The following is a 19,050-nucleotide window of genomic DNA, read 5'->3' as shown; positions in this document are numbered from 1 at the left end:
AAAGGTAGACAAGTCTCCTGGCCCTGATGAAATGCAACCCAGGTAATAAAAGAGGTGATGGGGGAAATAGCAAATGCACTAGTAATTATTTACCAAAATTCACTGGCCTCTGGGGTGGTTCCCACAAATTGGAAAACAGCCAATGTGACACCACTGTTTAAGAAAGGAAGTAGACAAAAAGCAGGTAACCATAGGCCAGTTAGCTTAACTTCGGTAGTGGGGAAAATGCTTGAATTTATCATTAAGGAAGAAATAGCAAGACATCTGGATATAAATTGTCCCATTGGGAACACCCAGCATGGGTTCATGAAAGGTAGGTCATGTTTAACTAATTTGGTGGAAATCTTTGAGGACATTACTTGCATGGTGGACAATAGGGAACCTGTGGATGTGGTGTATCTGGATTTCCAGAAGGCATTTGACAAGGTGCCACACCAAAGGCTGCTACATAAGATAAAGTTCCACAGTATTACAGGTAATGTATTGGCATGGATAGAGGATTGGTTGACTAGTAGAAAACAAAGAGTAGGGGTAAATGGGTGTTTTTCTGGTTGGCGGTCAGTGGCTAGTGGTGTGCCTCAGGGATCAGTGTTGGGACCGCAATTGTTTACAATTTACAGAGATGATTTGGAGTTGGGGACTAAGTGTGGTGTGTCAAAATTTGCAGATGACACTAAGATGAGTGGTAGAGCAAAGTGTGCAGAAGACACTGAAAGTCTACAGAGGGATATAGATAGTCTAAGTGAGTGGGCAAAGGTCTGGCAGATGGAGTACAATGTTGATAAGTGTGAGGTCATCCATTTTGGTAGGAATAACAGCAAAATGGACTATGTTTTAACTGGTAAAAAATTGCAGCACGCTGCTGTGCAGAGGGACTTGGGTGTCCTTGTGCATGAATCACTAAAAGTAGGATTGCAGGTGCAGCAGGTAATTAAAAAGGCAAATGGAATTTTGTCTGTCATTGCTAGAGGGATGGAGTTTAAAAACAGGGAGGCTATGCTGCAGCTGTATAGGGTCCTGAAGAGGCCACACCTGGAGTACTATGTGCAGTTTTGGTCTCCTTACTTGAGAAGAGATATACTAACACTAGAGGAGGTGCAGAGGAAATTCACTCCGTTGATTCCACAGTTGACAGGGTTGGATTATGAGAAGAGACTGAGTAGGCTGGGATTATACTCATTGGAATTCAGAAGAATAAGGGGAGATCTTATAGAAACATATAAGATTATGAAAGGAATAGATAAGGTGGAGGTAGGCAGGTTGTTTTCACTAGCAGGTGAAACTGGGACTAGGGGGCATAGCCTCAAAATAAAGGGAAGCAGATGTAGGACTGAGGTCAGGAGGAACTTCTTTACCCAAAGGGTTGTGAATCTGTGGAATTCCCTGCCTAGTGAAGCAGTTGAAGCTACCTCGATGAATGTTTTTAAGGCAAGGCTAGATAAATTTTTGAACAGTAAAGGAATTAAGGGTTATTGTGAGTGGGCGGGTAAGTGGAGCTGAGTCTCAAAAAGATCAGCCATGATCTTATTAAATGGCGGGGCAGGCTCGAGGGGCTGGATGGCCTACTCCTGCTCCTAGTTCTTTTGTTATGTTCTTGTGTTATGTTATCAAATTGCCAATAAAACTCATCCCATGGTTTCACACTTATAACCATGTTGAAGACAATTTGGACAGAAGCATGTTGACCTTCAAAGAAGAAGCAGCTAATTTATGTTCTCCCCAAAGTATATTATAAAAATACAAAGTATCTTATAAAGCAGAGGTTAACCGCTGCCTCCCCACCGATAACTAAAACTGAAACATCCAGAAAGGAGCGCCTCACCTCATAATCTGTTAAAAGGTGTGTAAACTATTTTATAAGCAACTTCTAGTGGTTAAGTAAAATAAACCCCAACACTCACTTTACAATCAAGAAGTAACAATTTATTTATCTAACTCTAACAGTGAAAAAATTAACTAAATTATGAACAAATCAAATAAACCCCTTCTACCTACAAACTATCCCCAAATAAAACAAGATGCTAATGCTATGCTATTCCAATAAATACAAGTCCCACTTACATGAAACAAAAATAATAAAACTAGAATTTTGTCTCTCGAAATTACAGCCACATTACTTGCCTCCTGGAATGTTTTGTGCCTTCTCTGTCAAATCTTCTGTCGGGAATAATAACTGGTCGGGCTATTGGTATCTTTGATTTAGATATTGCTTTCTTTAAAACTTTGAGAAGACTGTGAGAGTTAGCGATTGTCTCTTGAGAGCTGAGAGATGTTAACTCTTGCAGATAGCAGTTTGCTCTCCTGTCTTTGCCCAACTGTCCCTTCTTTTATACCTTGATGACATATCCATATTCCCTACAATAGGATTGGTCCTATGTTGTCAAAATCATCAGATTTAAATTTAATTGCTTTTTGGTATTCAGGTGGCTGGTTCAAATTAATTGGCTAAATTCAAAACTTGCCATCTTGATAAGAAAACAAAACTGTTGCTTGGCCTGCTGACTGTACAGCCTTTTGATACAAATTTCTCAACTCAGGTGCTCTGTGCACCTGCAAACCCACAAACTGTTGCCCACAGACATCCCCTTGGAATCTCTCAGCATAGAAAAAGCACATCATCTTTTAAAGGGACAACATACTGCTGTCCCCCTAGCATTTTATAAACATCAATATTGTACAAATACCAAATTCTAATGCCCTGCTTTCCAATCCACAAATACTCTACCCAACTTTTCAACACTAAGCAGAGATAAAAATGGTCAAAGTTGAGGAACCTTTGAAGTAAATCAATGACAATGATTAATTTGCTTTTTGACAAGTTTGTATCAATGGTCCAAAATGGTAACTACATGTTTTTTTTTCATTTTTGATGTCTTCTCATTGTTTAAATCTTGATGACAATATAAAACTGAAAAAAATCCAAATGCTAATGTATACTTTATTACTGCATTAAGAGCTTTCCAAGGCAAAATGCTGTAAAGTTAAAGAAAACTTTTCGTTAACCTTTGCACAGCCAATGCAGGCATTTTGAAATAGTTACCATTGTAATATAGGGATGCATTGCAGCAATAGCAAGGTCCTCGGGAAAAGAAAGATAATGAGCAGATAATCTGTTTTAGCATTGTTCTTTGAGGATTAATTATTGGCTATTGGCAAAAAGAGAGGAATATGCAAAACAGACAGCAGAGAAAGAAAGAACAAGGATGGAGGTGGAAAGAGAGGAAAGAAATGGGGCACAAACAGTGGGGCAGCAAATAGGGATGGAAAAAATGGGCTACAAAGGCAAAAGGGGAATGGAGGTAAATTAATCCAAAAGAGAGAAATATGAAATGAGAAAGAGAGTTGAGGAGTCAGGGCAAAATGCAATGGGCTAGAGAGTAAGGAAAAAAGAACAAAAAAAGACACAGTGGAATAAATGGAACAAAAGGAATGAAGGGGCAGAGAGAAATGGGGTAGACAGAAAGAGGTGGAGCAAAAGGAAGGGGCAGAAAAACAGCAATGGGAAGAAGAGAATGGAAGAACCTGAAAGGGAAGAGACAGAGTTAAGCGTCAGATTAATGTTTTGTTACAAAAGAAACACACAAAATTCTGGAAAAAGTCATTAGACATGCCTGAATTGTAGATAGAGAAACAAAGTCAACATTTCAAGTCTAATATGACTTCTTCACTGGCATTAGTTTATTTTGTTGTGTAATAATCATAGTTCAGATCTTTATCTGTTCGTTGAAATAGATTATATCTATTGTTACGGGATTACGGTTGTCAATGAGCCCTGCAGTGAATTAAATATGTATGCACAAAGTTTGTTTAGAAACAAGGAAGGAAGGTTAGGGAATGGTTGGGTCATTGCTCAATGAACCACAAAGAATGTGACAGTCATAGTGACATTATAAATCTGTTGCAATCATCACAGAAACAAAAAAAAAGTCAACAAAGTGTTATTATCTAACCTTTTTGGTGAAATACTTATCAGGTTGAAAACATTCAAAGAGAAAGCCACAGTTTGGGATCAACCACATAAACTACTTCTACAATGACTTTATGAATCTATTCAGTAATTCCATTATCTCTGTTAAACTCCATTTTAGACTTCCTTACATCTTTTTGTGTGCTACATTAATTTACCTCTGAATACTTTATGAGTTTTGTTACCAAGGTACAAGTCATAAAGTCAAAGGCAATTATTTCCATAAGCTATTTCTTGTTGAAAGCTAAGTTAACTGATCTGAGATAACAAGGTGTAGAGCTGGATGAACACAGCAGGCCAAGCAGCATCAGAGGAGCAGGAATGCTGATGTTTCAGGCCTAGACTCTTCTTCAGAAATGGGGGAGGGGAAGAGGATTCTGAAATAAATAGGGAGAGAGGTGGAGGCAGATAGAAGATGGATAAAGGAAAAGATAGATGGAGAGGAGACAGACAAGTCAAAGAGGCAGGGATGGAGCCAGTAAAGGTGAGTGTAGGTGGGGAGGTAGGGAGGGGATAGGTCAGTCCAGGGAGGACGGACAGGTCAAGGGGGTGGCATGAGTTTAGTAGGTAGGAGATGGGGCGTGGGGCGTGAGGTGGGAGGAGGGAACAGATGGGAGGAAGGACAGGTTAGGGAAGTGGGGACAAGCTGGGCTGGTTTTGGGATGCGGTAGGGGGAGGGGAGATTTTGAAGCTTGTGAAATCTACATTGATACGATTGGGCTGCAGGGTTCCCAAGCGACATATGAGGTGCTGTTCCTGCAACCTTCAGGTGGCATCGTTGTGGCACTGCAGGAGGCCCAGGATGGACATGTCGTCTGAGGAATGGGAGGGGGATTTGAAATGGTTCGCGACTGGGAGGTGCAGTTGTTTGTTGAAAACCGAGCGTAGGTGTTCCGCAAAGTGGTCCCCAAGCCTCCGCTTGGTTTCCCCGATGTAGAGAAGGCCACATCTGGAACAGCAGATACAGTATACCACATTAGCAGATATGCAGGTGAACATCTGCTTGATGTGGAAGATCTTCTTGGGGCCTAGGATGGGTTGAGGGGGGAGGTGTAGGGGCAGGTGTAGCACTTCCTGCGGTTGCAGGGAAAAGTGCCAGGGGTGGTGCGGCTGGAGGGCAATGTGGAGCGGACAAGGGAGTCACGGAGAGAGTGGTCCCTCTGGAAAGCAGATAAGGGTGGGGAGGGAAAAATGTCTTTGGTGGTGGGGTCAGATTGCAGATGGCGGAAGTGTCGGAGGATGATGCATTGGATCCAGAGGTTGGTGGGGTGGTACGTGAGGATGAGGGGGATTCTGTTTTGGTTGTTATTGCGGGGAGGGGATGTGAGGGATGAGTTGCGGGAAATGCGGGAGACACAGTCAAGGGCGTTCTTGACCACTGAGGGGGGGATGTTGCGGTCAGGATAGCGAACAGGAGGTTGTGCTCAAAGGAATTATGGCGGCTTATTGTTTTAAACAGTTAGACAGAGAAATGAGCATTTTCCAAGACACTAGACGTTCACAAACCTTGATAGTTGGAAAGGTGAAAGATGTTCCATCTGCAAGCAAGTTAAATTCCAAAATTCTAGTGTGCTGATAAAAGTGCTCATGGGAATGTTTATAGACACACCACTGATTAAGTTTTAATTAGAGTGTGAATTTGTTGCAGCTATGATAACATTGGTGGTTGTCTCAAGCTTTCTAATGTTAATTTATCTGTGAAGAGTTTGGCTGACAGCAAGATATTTTGCCCAGATGGAAAAGGACAGATCAGAGAAACGCGAGAAAAAACAGCAGCATACAGCAGAAAAGCTACGAACAGAGAGGTTCAGATGTCTTACATGGGGTAATGAGGTTTAGGGTGGCTGAGGAAGGGACATTTGAAATAAACAGGGCTAAAACCAGACTAGCAGTGTCAGAAAGGTTCAGGGTAGATTCAAAAGGGGTTAAGCAGTAGCTATTAAATTAAATGAAAAAGGGCAGGGAAGCTGATGAAAGAACAGAATGGAGCCAGAGATCTGGTTAACTGCTATATTCCTGGCAAAATTACAGGGGTATCAGTGGAGTTCTCAGACAGGCCAGAAGAAGGCAAAGAACAAGCCTTGCACTTTGTGAAGGAGCCACAGGGGAATATGGCAGAAGCTGAACATCTAGCTATTAGTGTATAGGCAGTACAGATGGCAGTACTGTTCCAAGGAAATTAGCACAGGTGAGTTGGAGGCATATTCACAAAATGAGGGTTAAGGGAGGGCCTGACAGCAGACACTAATGTTGAAGATCACCAGGAGGATGCCAGTGAGGTGGAATCAGAGTTACACACTAGAGATCAGAGGAGCAAAGCCATGTTTCAAACCTCAACAAGACCCAGTCGGATTGATGTGAAGTTCAATAAGAGCAAGGTACAGGATCTCAGTCCAGATACAACATGGGAGGCAAACATTTGTTTACCACCCACTGGCCTCCTGGAATCAAATTTGTACAAATACCTAAATCCGGTGCATGGACTATAGAATTCGGTAGTGAAGAATTAAAACTCAGAAAGGTGTCACATATCAAGTGTAAAGTCCAGATGCCACTCCCAAAGCAAGCTTAAAACCCAGGTTGGGATCAAGAGAGAGAATGCAGAATGTGTGTGTGTGTGTGTGTGTGTGTGTGTGTGTGTGTGTGTGTGTGTGTGTGTGTGTGGCTGTCCCACATCTTGTATTATTATTTCATACAACTTTGCAATGGCATTCTCACAGTAAACAAAAAAGAGATATATTATTTGAACTTGTTCCTTGTGGTGGGAGGTGTTTTGATTATGACAAAATGGACTAGCAGTTTTTGACTCACACCATCTAATACTTGAGACTTTTCATGGACCAAAAATAGTTTCAGTGTAAGAGGAAAATCACAGATGGGCATCATGGGATATTTGATGTTAAACTTAAGCTGCTGAAACTTGAGAGAAGCTTGTCTGTGAGACGGAGAGTCATATGAAAGATCCACTCAAAAGGAGACAAGATTGGAGGGGGGAAAGGAGGGAGAGAGAGTCACATGGCAATGTGATTAAGGAACAAGATTAGGGGGTGAGGTGGAAAAATCTAATTAGAGATGAAGCAGCTGGTCAAGTGAATCTTTTGTAACTATATAAATTCACTGCTCAAACATTGTGTTGGTGAAATGCCTGTGATCATTCATGAGAGTAGGACTTCTCCTTGCATACTCATCACTAATAAAGATCACACCTTTTGAATAAAACATCTGACTCTTAAGATACTTTTAGGTCCTCAGGCTGAAATCAGTCACTAACTCAAAACATCACTTAGGGTCTACAGGATGTGGCTTCAGCCATGAGAATATGTACCCAGCTAATATCAGCACCTGCATGTGTAATGCCATACGGATACCATCAGTCCCAGTGTTAGTTGCAGAAGCTGTTGACTTTTCTGATGGCAGAATTTAAAGGTTGTCGTAACCATCACCTCAGCTGATAAGATTCTGTAAGATGTGGATTGCATCTTTAAGTATTTCTCAAGGAATTTTTAGAGCTGCCCAACAGCTTCATGCAGGAACTACAGGGTGTGTATATACAATCCATTCCCCCTGTTTGACTTACATTCTCGTTACTGTATCTAGGTGAGGTCATTCTTTTACAAAAAATACACATAGCTTCGCTTTTTAAGAAAATTTATTATCTTTTTGAGCTTTACCTGAAACTTTAGCTGGAATTTCTGTCTTGTGATGTTTGTGATGTGATATTATTGATGATCCATTCATCCACAGCAGGAGTAAGGGTCACTGGACCCGAAACGTTAACTCTGTTTTCTCCTCCACAGATGCTGCCAGACCTGCTGAGCTTTTCCAGCAACTTTGTTTTTGTTCCATTCATCCACAACATTGACCACACTTCTGGAGCCATCAATTCTGTAGTTTGTCTTCTTATTAGGAGCAGCTTCTCTGTTCCTTGTTACATTCAGCGTTAGCTGTCTTTTCAAAACACAATCTGTTCTGTCATTAACTCCTTAAATTCTTCTGCAGGACAATCATTTGACCTTGTGGCAAATGGCGGCCAGTTATCAAAACAGTTTATTTATGTAGCTTTGACTCCTCCTTCCCCCGGCATGGCTAATTGTCATATTGCTTTTGACTTATTGTCCCACTATCGTAGGAAACGGTTTATTCCATCTAGAGTTTTTGCTGATTCTTTCAATCCCTGAGCAGTTAATAAAGCTCTGAAATTAAACCTCCACATGCCCATCAGGTGAAGCTAAAACAAAGAATTAATGTAATGGACAAGGATAAGCAATCATACCATCACCAATCAGATCTAAACTCCTTGTGAGTGGTGGTGGACAATTAAATAACCAACAGGAGGTGAAGATTCCACAAGTATCCCCACATTCAATAATGGTAGCTGCCAAAAAATTCATGAAAAATACAAGACTGGAGTATTTGCATCAACCTTAGCCAGAGATGGTGAATGGGTTATTCATTTTGCCTCTGGCTGAGTCCCCGGCATCTCAGACTTCAGTCTTTAACTAAATCAGTTTCCTCCCTGTGATATCAAGAAACAGAAGCACACTAGTTACTGCAAAGAGTGTGGGCTGTGATAATATTCAGCAATAATATTGAAGACCAAAACTTCAAAACTAGCCACACCCTACCCAACCTGTTTTAGTACATCCACAACTCTGGTATCTACCCATCAATGTGAAAAATTGTCCAGGTATGTCATGAGTGCAAGACAATTGTACTATTTTATGTCTCAGACCTAGAATGCAGTATACCTTTCAGTGAAATGGTCATGATATATCATCACCATATCATAGCATGTGATCTAATGGTGCAAAGGACTCAGTTTCCATCTTACTGAGTCTTCTCTTTTTCAACTTGACACACTGATGGAAGCATGTTACAGTTTACGTCCAAACTGCTTAGCTCGAGCCCAGACACTGAGGTGTCTGTGATCATAATGTAAAAATGCAGATAACAGGGACCATTGTAAAAGCCTATTGAATGTTTCTGTACCATGTTACTCACATCTACTTCTTATGTTATAAGCATCAATTCATCATGTACGTATACCCTGGTGAAGGGAAAAGCCATCAGCTGAATTAATAGCAAATTGTGAGAGTCAAACAGATCCAGGTTAGCTGTGCAGTCATTCATAAGGAAATGATTCCCAGATCACTGATATAACATCAGACATAATGACGGCAACCTATGGTAAGCAGCAAAAACTGACTGTAAAATAATCACTGAAGATTACACAGCCTTGGAGTTTGAATCATTTGGAATTCTACCAGCACAAATTTCAGTGAGTTATGATCCTCAAATTCAATAGCCTGGAGGTGGAAGTACCTGCTTTTTACTTTAAAGTTTGAGGAGTCTTTTACAAAATAAATAATAATAACTTACTGTTATAAAATAATTAAGTATCTGGCTGTTTTGCAATATTAATGTTAAGATTCAGCAGTTGAATAACTGCCAACAATCTTACCAGCGAAACCAGCCAAAAACAAAAAGATTTCTTACAATTTAGCAGGAAAATAAGCAGCAAGAGCCCTCCTTTTTAGAAATAAAAACTATTTAAACACATATTTTCACACTTAAAGGTGATTATCTTTGTGCAACGATTGCTGGATTCCAGAAGTTTGATGATGTTGTCGATTAATCTGCCAACTACTACCCTATCAGTCAATTCTCAATCATTAGCAAAGTTATGGAAGAGATCATCAATAGTGCTTTCAAGTGGCACTTGCAAAGGAATAAACTGCTGACTGGTGCTCAATTTGGGTTCTGTTACGACCTTTCAGCTCCTGGCCTTACTACAACCTTTGTCCAAATATGAATAGAAAGACCAGAACTCCAGGAATGAGGTGAGAGCCACAGCCCTTGACATCAAGGTACTAATTGACTGGGTGTGGCATCAAGGAGCCCTCGCATAGGTACAGTCAATGGGAATCGAGGAAACCTCTCTGCTTGTTTGGAGTCATATCCAATATGAAGGAAGATGGTTGCAGTTATTGGAGGTCAACTGCCTTTTCAATCACCATCACTCCATCAGAAGTGGGGATGTTCGCTGATAATTACAGAACCTTCAGTACCATTCACAACCCATCACATAGAGAAGTAGTCTTTGTCCATTCACAGCAAGGCCTGGTCAATTTCTAGGCTTGAGCTGATAAATGGGAAGTAACTTTCGCACCATGCAATGACCATCTCCAATGAGAGACAATCTGATCACTGGCCCGTGACTTTCATTGACATTACCGTTACTGAATCTCCAAATCAGCATCCTGGGGTTACCATTGACCAGAAACTGAACTGGACCAGCTGTACAATCATTGTGGCTCCAGCAGGAGGTCAGAGGCTAGGAATTCTGCAGCGAGCAACTCACTTCCTGTCTTCCCAACACATGTCCTCCATCTACATTGTACAAATCTCTTCTAAGACTATTAAGGATTATCACTAAATGCTAGCCCAGTCAGCAACATCTACATCTCATGAACGTAGGTAAAATGCTTTTGAATTGCTTCAGTTCAATCATTGAGTTGGAGGCTAAGTTGGAAAATCCCTGACACTTATGGAAAGGAAAGGAATTTCAGTGCAGTTTTATCCAGAATACAATCACGTTCCTGGCAAAATCTACAAGAAATACGAGCAGCCTAAATGTAAACAATACAGAGCAGGACAGTACTGGGAAGAATAAAATAATGAAGGAGGCCATCAAATTCTGGAGTGGACCTTAGAACCACAGCTCTGGCTTCAAGGTAGAGATGATAACACTGCACAAGACATCTAAAATTTGAAGGGTCTAAAGAACAACTAAAAAGAAACATGCAAGACTGTGCAGTGCAGTGAATTAAACAGAGGACCTGTCCATTAGCAGATTGCTACCACTGTCTGATGTAATCACTGATATGACGTGATGCACATTTACCTTCAAAGGGACATATGTTAAATACCATCAAGCATCACATAGTTCCACAGGATGTGATATTTTAATGTGATAATATGCAGACAACCTGAAGCAGCAGTGATAAAGGAATGCCTTCATTAGCTCCCATTGATTATTGGCCATTTACATTCTTATCTTTAAATAAAGGAAACACATTACTGTTTCACCAATCCTTATGTATGATTGGTATAATTAGATCTAACAGAAAATAATAGCAATCGCCACATCGTAGTCCATGCACTTCTCTATGACTTTCCTGCAGATTTGCTCCTTTATCACCCTCTCTCTCTCTCAATGTTTGGAGTCTTATTGAGTACCCCAAGAAATGTGATCCAAACCCTTTTTGCTTATCAACTCTTGTGCTTTTCTTACGGCCATCTCAATTTATCCTGTCCCTTCGAAGATTAGTTTACATAAATGCATAATACACGTTACACAAATACATAATAACTAGTTTACATTATCCTCTGTTCCTGTATCACCTTTAAAATTTTACCATTTAGTTTATGTTGCTTCAGCTGACAAGTTTACCATGAGACGATGACCTCAATATCCACTGCACAGACATGATAGGCTGAATGGCACCTTTTCTTTGTCACAAATATTGTAAATTATAGACTGTCAGATCGGGGGAAATAACCTCTCATCACCTACCCTGTCATGGCACCTCAGAATCTTACATACCCTGATAAGATCACCTCTAATTCTTCTAAATTGCCGAGTAGACCCAGTCAAATCTATCTCTTATAGAAAAACCTTCACATCCCCGAAATAAAGCTAGTAAACATTCAATGCACCATCACCAAGGCAAATATATCTGACCTTAGACAAGAAGATTAAAACTACGCTTAATGCACGAGCTGTAGTCTCACTAAAACACTGTACATATATATGAAGACTTATTTTCCCCAAGTACTTCAACCTTCTTGCAGTAAAGGCCAACATGCCACTTCCTTTTAGAAACTGTAACCGTATGCTAACGGTTCGTTGTATGACTTTATTTAAATCTTGATATCAAACGTCTCTACTAATAAAAATCACCATTTATGTTAAAGCATCTGTTTCTTGCCTTTACATCCAATCACCATACATCACAATGTTTAATAAGATACCTTCCACAAATCATTGTAAAATAGCCAAGAAAACTGGCCAGGAATTCATATAGTTTTACATGAAAGAAATCTCATGACCACAAAAGAAAAGTTTCAGAACAAGACTTAGCTTCAATGATGGAAGAGGAAATCTATTTGCGACCATTGGAAAGAAAGGCAAAAAAGCACCAGCTGGTAATAATCAGAGCTGCTGACAGGTATGCTCCTTCCAGGCTTGGTCCAAACGAGATCTTCAGAATTGAAGCATTGCTGACATTTGAAATGTGACCTCCTGTAAATGGATCTGTGAGAATTCAATCACCAGCTTCTTGGAAGAAAACTTGAAAAATACAAAATCTCAACAGTATGTCTCGCACTTAAAGAGCACTCTTAATACTGCAAAATTGTCAAGGCATTTTGCAAGAGGGATATCAAGCAATATTTGATACCAGGCCACAGAAGGAGACATTAAGACATTAGTCGAATCAATAAGTGTCAAAGAGAAATTTAAAAGCTTTAGAAGAGAAGTTTAGGAGCGAAACTTTGGACTTTAGCAGCAGAAAGTGCAATCACCTTTGGTGAATTGTTTACATTAGGGGATGATCCAAAGACCAGGATTGGAGGATTCTGAAAAGAGGACATTTCCTCACATCCATCAACACCGTCAGACAGCATGCTGGGAAATGTTGTAATCTGCACATGCTCAAAATGAACATATGAAATAGGAAATAGGAGTGGACTTCAATCATGGCTGATCTACTTGCATTTTCAATTCCATATCTCCATCAACTCTCACTCAGCTTTGGTTCCCTTGCTTAACAAGAACCTATCCACTTCAGACTTGGAAATATTCAATGACCACACTCTGGGGCCAAGAATTCCAAAGTCACATAATACCCAGAGAGAAAAAAATTCTCCCCATCCCTATCCTGAAGGTGCAATACCTAATTTACCACAGTTTCCCTTGATCAGCACTGGCTCACAAGATTAAATTTCCTTTCCCCATCCAACTTGACAGGAGTATTCAGGATCTTATATTCTTCAATCAAGCCACCCTTCTCTGTTCTGAATTCTAGTGGAAACAACCTCCCCTATCCAAACTGTCCTTATAAGAAAATCTGTTTATTCCAGGTATCAATCTGGTAAATATCTTCTTAACCTCCTCCAAAGCATTTACATCCTTTCTTAACAAAGGAGGCTACAACTACACATAGTATTCGAGATATGTACAGTACCAGTATAAAGCTATATAAAATCCTTACTTTTATATTCAAACCCTCTTGTAATAAAGAATAGTGCCATAGAGCCTTCTTGATTATGTGCCAAATCTACATGCTAACTTTTTGTGAAGTGTGCACCAGGCACCTAAATCCCTGAGCACCTCAAAATTCTGCAGCTCTTCTCTATTTAAATAATGTGCTCCTTTTTCATTCTTCCTGCCAAAGTGAATAACTTCACATTTTTCCACATTGTACACCATCTGCCAGACTCTTGCCCATTCATTCAACCTATCTATATCTGCCTGCAACCTCATGTCTTCTTCACAACATACTTTCCTACCTGTCCTGGAGTTGTCCTCACATATAGTTACCATGCCTTCACTCCCCTCACCTAAGTTATGAACGTAAACTATAATACATTGAGACTCCAGCACAGACCCATGTGGGACTCTACACATTAGATCTTGCCCATTATTCAATGACTCATTTATTTATACTCTCTGTGTACTGCCAGTCAGTCAATCTTCCATCCATCTTAATTTGTCACCCTAACAACTTGAGCTTTTATTTCCTATGGCACTTTATCAAATGCCTTCTGGAAATCTATCTTATGTGTACATGTTCCCCTTCATCCACAATGTTATTCCTTCAAAGATTGCCAATAAATTGTTTAAACATGTTTTCCATTTAACAAAACTATGCTGACTTTACCAGATCACTTTAAATTTTTATAACTGTGCAACTATAATCTCTTTAATGATCAGTTGTAACAGTTTCCCATGACAATAATCAAGCTAACCAGTCTATAGTATCCAGTTTCCTGCCTCCCTTGAATCGAGGAAAGGCATTTGCCAATTTCACATTGAGTGGAGCCTTTCCTGAATCTAGGGAAATTTGGGAATTTGGCATCAATGCATCTACAACCTCAGTGGCAACATCTTTTAAAACCCTAGAATGAAGTCCTGCAGTTACATCAATTTACTGGTACCATTTCCATTGACATTGTAATTTCGCGAAGGTTCTCTCTCCCTTCAACCTCTGACTTACGGTTATTTGTGAAATGGCTTTTACATACTTAAGACTGTAGACAGAAGCAACTTTTTCATCTTCCATTTCCTTATTATCGATTGTTAACTCCTGAAAAGACCACTTCTTATTATGTATTTTGGATTGTGGACCAAATGGAAAAAGGATTGCTCTTGTAATAAAGAACATAAGACCATAAAATATAAGAGCAGAACTAGGTCATTCAGCCCATCGAGTCTTACCCACCATTCCATTTGGTATGTTTCTCCCTCTCATTTTCCTGCTTTCTTCCTGTAACCCATGATTCCCTTATTGATCAAGAACTGATCTATCTCTTTCTTAAATATACTCAATGACTTGGCTTCAAAAGCTCTCTGAGGAAATGAGTTCCACAGATCCACCACCCTCTGGCTGAGGAAATTCTTCATCATTTCAATTCCAAAGTGACATCCCTTCACTCTGAGGCTGTGGCCTCAGGTCCTAGTCTCTGCACTGGTGGAAACATCTTCTCCACATCTACTTTATCCAGGCCTCTCATATTCTGTATGTTTCAAGTAGATCTCCCTTCATCCTTCTAAACTGTCAAATGTAGGCCCAGAGAGCTCAACTGCTTCTCATATGTCAATCGCTTCATATACAACTGTAAAATTCATGTTGAACCTCTCTAATACCGACACATCCTTCCTTAGATACAGTGCCCAAAACTGCTGACAATATTCCAATAACGTTTGGCCAGATCCTTATATAGCCTCAGCAGTAGATCCCTGCTCATGGATTCTAGCCCTCTTGAAATGAATGCCAACATTGCATTTGCCTTCCTAACTGTCAACTGAGCCTGCATATTAACATTAAGAGAGTCCTGAGTACCTCTTTGCTTCAGATTTCCAAAGTCTTTCCCTGTTTAGAAAATAGACTACTCCTCTATTCTTCCTACCAAAACCTCACACTTACCACATTGCATTCATCCACCATTTCTTTGCCCACACTCCTAGCCTGTTCAAGTCTTTCTGCAGTCTCTCCACTTCCTCAACATTACCTGTCCCTCCAACTATCTTTGTGTCATCTGCAAAGTTAGCAACAATGCCCTCAGTTCCTTCATCCAGATCGTTAATGTATAACATGAATATGTGTGGTCCCAACACGGACCCCTGCAGAACTTTACTAGTCACCCACTGCTATCCTGAAAAAGATTCCTTTATTGCTCCTCTCTGCCTTCTGCCAGTCAGCCAATCCTCTAGCTATGCCAGTATTTTGCCCCTTATTTCACAGCCTCATGTGCGACACCATGTAAAAGGCCTTCTGGAAATTCAAATAGATCATGTCCACTGGCTCTCCTTTGTCTACCTCCTCAAAGAATTTTAACAGATTCGACAGGTTTGTCCTTCCCTTCACAAAGCCATGCTGGCTGAATTCTATTTTGTCATGCACTTCCAAGTACTCTGCAGTCTCATCCTTATTAATGGATTCTAAAATCTTACCAATGACTGAGGTCGTGTTAAGTGGCCTATAATTTCCTTTCTTCTGCCTTCCCCCCTTCTTAAACAGGCGTGTTACAATAGCCATTTTCCAGTCCTCTGGGACACTCCCTCATTCCACTGATCCTGAAAGATCACCACCAATGCTTCTAAAATCTCATCAGCTATTTCCTTCAGAATTCTGGAGTGTAGTCCATCTGGTCCAGGTGAGTTATCCACCTTCAGACTTTCAGCTTCCCCAGCACCTTCTCCTTAGTCATGACCTCTGCACCCAGCTACACTACTGGTGTCTTCAACTGTGAAAACTGATATAAAGTACCTATTAGTTTCCTCTGCCATTTCTTTGTTTCCCATTGCTACTTCTCCAGGTTCATTTTCCAGTGGTCCAATGTCCACTCTTGTCTCTCCCTTACCTTTTAGATATCTAAAAAAAGTCTTGCAATCTTCCTTTATATTACTAGCTAGCTTACTCTCATATTTCATCTTCTCCCCCCTTATTATTTCTTTAGTTATCTGCTGCTGGTTTCTCAAGGCTTCCCAATCCTCTGGCTTCCTAATAATCTTTACCACACTTTACACAAAGAAAAAACTGAAATTGCTGGAAAAACTCTGCTTTCCCTCTATAGATGCTGCCAGATCTGCTAAGTTAATGTTTTGTGTCCGGTGGCCCTTCTTCAGAATGGTTCTGCACCAGTACACCTGAATTCTCAGAATTCTGTCATTATTCTCCATTGAAATAAGTATTAGCTTTTTCAGGAGTCTTTTTTATCCTGCTTTGGAAGGAGTTCCTGCACTTTAAAAAACATGTTACTGGAACTCAATGTGAGTTGTGTTTACCCTGTTGCTTGGTTCAAGCAACAAGGGAAGTTTCACATAGCAAGCTTCACCAAGAGACATGTTGCTGAGGAATCAGCAAAAACAGAACCAGTGTGGAGGCCAAGATTTATCTGCACGATAACTCATGTTTGATTGGGTCCTGAACTGGTGGCCAGTGTGAACAAAACAGAGATAGAAGCCTCCAGGTGCAAAAGAGATTGAGTGTCTCTCTCTGATATAACAAGGTGTAGAGCTGGATGAACACAGCAGGCTAAGCAGCATCAGCAGAGCAGGAAAGCTGACATTTTGGGTCTGGACCCTTCTTCAGAAATGGGGGAGGGGAAAGGGATTCTGAAATAAATAGAGAGAGAGGGGGAGGCAGATGGATGATGGATAAAGGACCAGATAAGTGGAGAGGAGACGGACAGGTCAAGGAGGCGGGAATGGAGCCAGTAAAGGTGAGTGTACGTGGGGAGTTCGGATGGGGGTTGGTCAGTCAAGGGAAGACGGACAGGTCAAAGAGGCGGGAACGAGGCTGGTAGGTAGGAGGTGGGGGTGGGGGTTGAGGTGGGAGGAACGGATAGGTGGGAGAAAAGACAGACAGGTCAGGGAGGGGGGTCGAGATGGGCTGGTTTTGGAATGAGGTCAGGGTCAGGGAGATTTTGAAGCTTGTGAAGTCCACATTGATACCATTGGGCTGCAGGATTCCCAAGCGAAATATGAGGTGCTGTTCCTGCAACCTTCGGGTGGCATCATTGTGGCAGTGGAGGAGGCCCAGGATGGACATGTCGTCCAGGGACTGGGAGGGGGATTTTCTCCACCCACTGCACATATGTTTGTCTGTTTATCTGTGTTTGGATATGTGTGTAAAGGTTTAAAATGGGGTTAGAGTTTCAATTAGTAGAGGTATATGTTGGTATTTAATATTATTGCTTGTCTGTGGTTGGAATTGATTTATTTGTCATTAAAAAATGGTTCTTGTTTAGTACAGAAACCTGGTCAGTACAATTTTGTGTTAGCCCAAGTCAATTAGTCAGGTAAATTGGTAAGTTTGAGTAATCTGATCAAATTCTTAACTTTGGTGACAAATCTGGGTGTGGTGGAGCTCAAGTATCAGTGCACTTTCCCAAATTGATAATGATTCCTTATTCTCTGCCTCTAGAGGTCTAACATTCACTTTATTTCAATGTTACTTTTTTAAAAAAATACCTGTGGGAATTCTTGTTATCCATTTTTTTTATTCCTAGCTAGCTTCCTCTCATACTTTAATTTCTTCCTCCTGATTAACCTTTAAGACAGTAATTTTTTTAATATTCTGATGAATCATCGGACCTGCCAGTCATCTTTCTGCAGTTATTTACACAAATGCCATCCTTGATTAACAGTGCTAACCTCCAACCTTTACCAAGCTTCGTTTTTTTGTTGAATATCATTTTTGCTTCAATATTGAGAACCTTATTCTTATCACGGAAGCTTCATACAATTGTTCGACTTTAGTTTATCCAAAGTTTTTAAAAGAAAAATTTTAATGAAAATATCAAATGAAATTTACATTAAATGAAAATATTAGTCCCTTGTTTGAGAGTCATGCAATTTCTGTAAAAAAATGTTTCAAACCTTACTTGAAACTTCAGTTAGTGAGAAAAAAAAAGTCATTTTTCACAGAGTGGAGAGAATTGTCAAGTTCATCAGTACTATTTTCACTGCACTCTTTATTAACTCTCATCTCCCAACCACCACTCTTCACACCCCAGCCCCTGCCATTTGCTTTTCCTTCAGGCTACCAGCAATGAAATGACCAGCAAGATTCCACAGCTCATAAGTCTAATTTAAACGTGGCTCAAGGCCCAATTTCCACATTCCTCAGGCCCCCCGTCAGACTCAGAGATCATTCTTGGGCCTAGACCATGATGGCATTTGCACACAGAAAGTCAAGGTCAACCATAATTCATGGTAAATAACATGTGAAGCCAGAGCAGGGAAACTGAACAGGAAGACAAAGATGAAAACACATGAGAGGGAGAAAGAAATACCTAATTGAGTGGGATGAGGTTTTTTTTAAATTCACTCCTTGAATGTGGGCATCACTGGCTGGACCAGCATTTCTTGCCCATCCCTAGTTGCCCTTGAGAAGGTGGTGGTGAACTGCTTTCTTGAACCATTGCAGTCCACATGCTGTAGTTGACCCACAATGCCCTTACAGAGGGATTTCCAGGATTTTGAAGAAGAGGAAATAAAGTGAATGGAGGAGAAGTGTAATGGAGAGCAGTGACCAAAGTCATGATCAGTCAGAAATTCGGTGGCAAGGTCAAAGTAACACAGTTCCAGAAGAGGGGATGGAGAAACAACAAAACAAAGTGTTGAGGAGAACGAAAGATGTTCAAAGTGCTGACAGTTTCTAGATGTCCAAAATAATGCTCAGTGAGAAAATTATTTAACTGCTGCTGTGGGAGTTAAATGGTCCTGAAATATAAGAAGTCAAAGGCTTTCACTAATTTTCCAATGCGTATGTCATTTCAGCACACTGTAAATT

The sequence above is a fragment of the Rhincodon typus genome, chromosome 22, assembly GCF_021869965.1.
Source record: "Rhincodon typus isolate 14 chromosome 22, sRhiTyp1.1, whole genome shotgun sequence".
Lineage (NCBI taxonomy): Eukaryota > Metazoa > Chordata > Chondrichthyes > Orectolobiformes > Rhincodontidae > Rhincodon > Rhincodon typus.
This window is presented reverse-complemented; position numbering follows the sequence as displayed.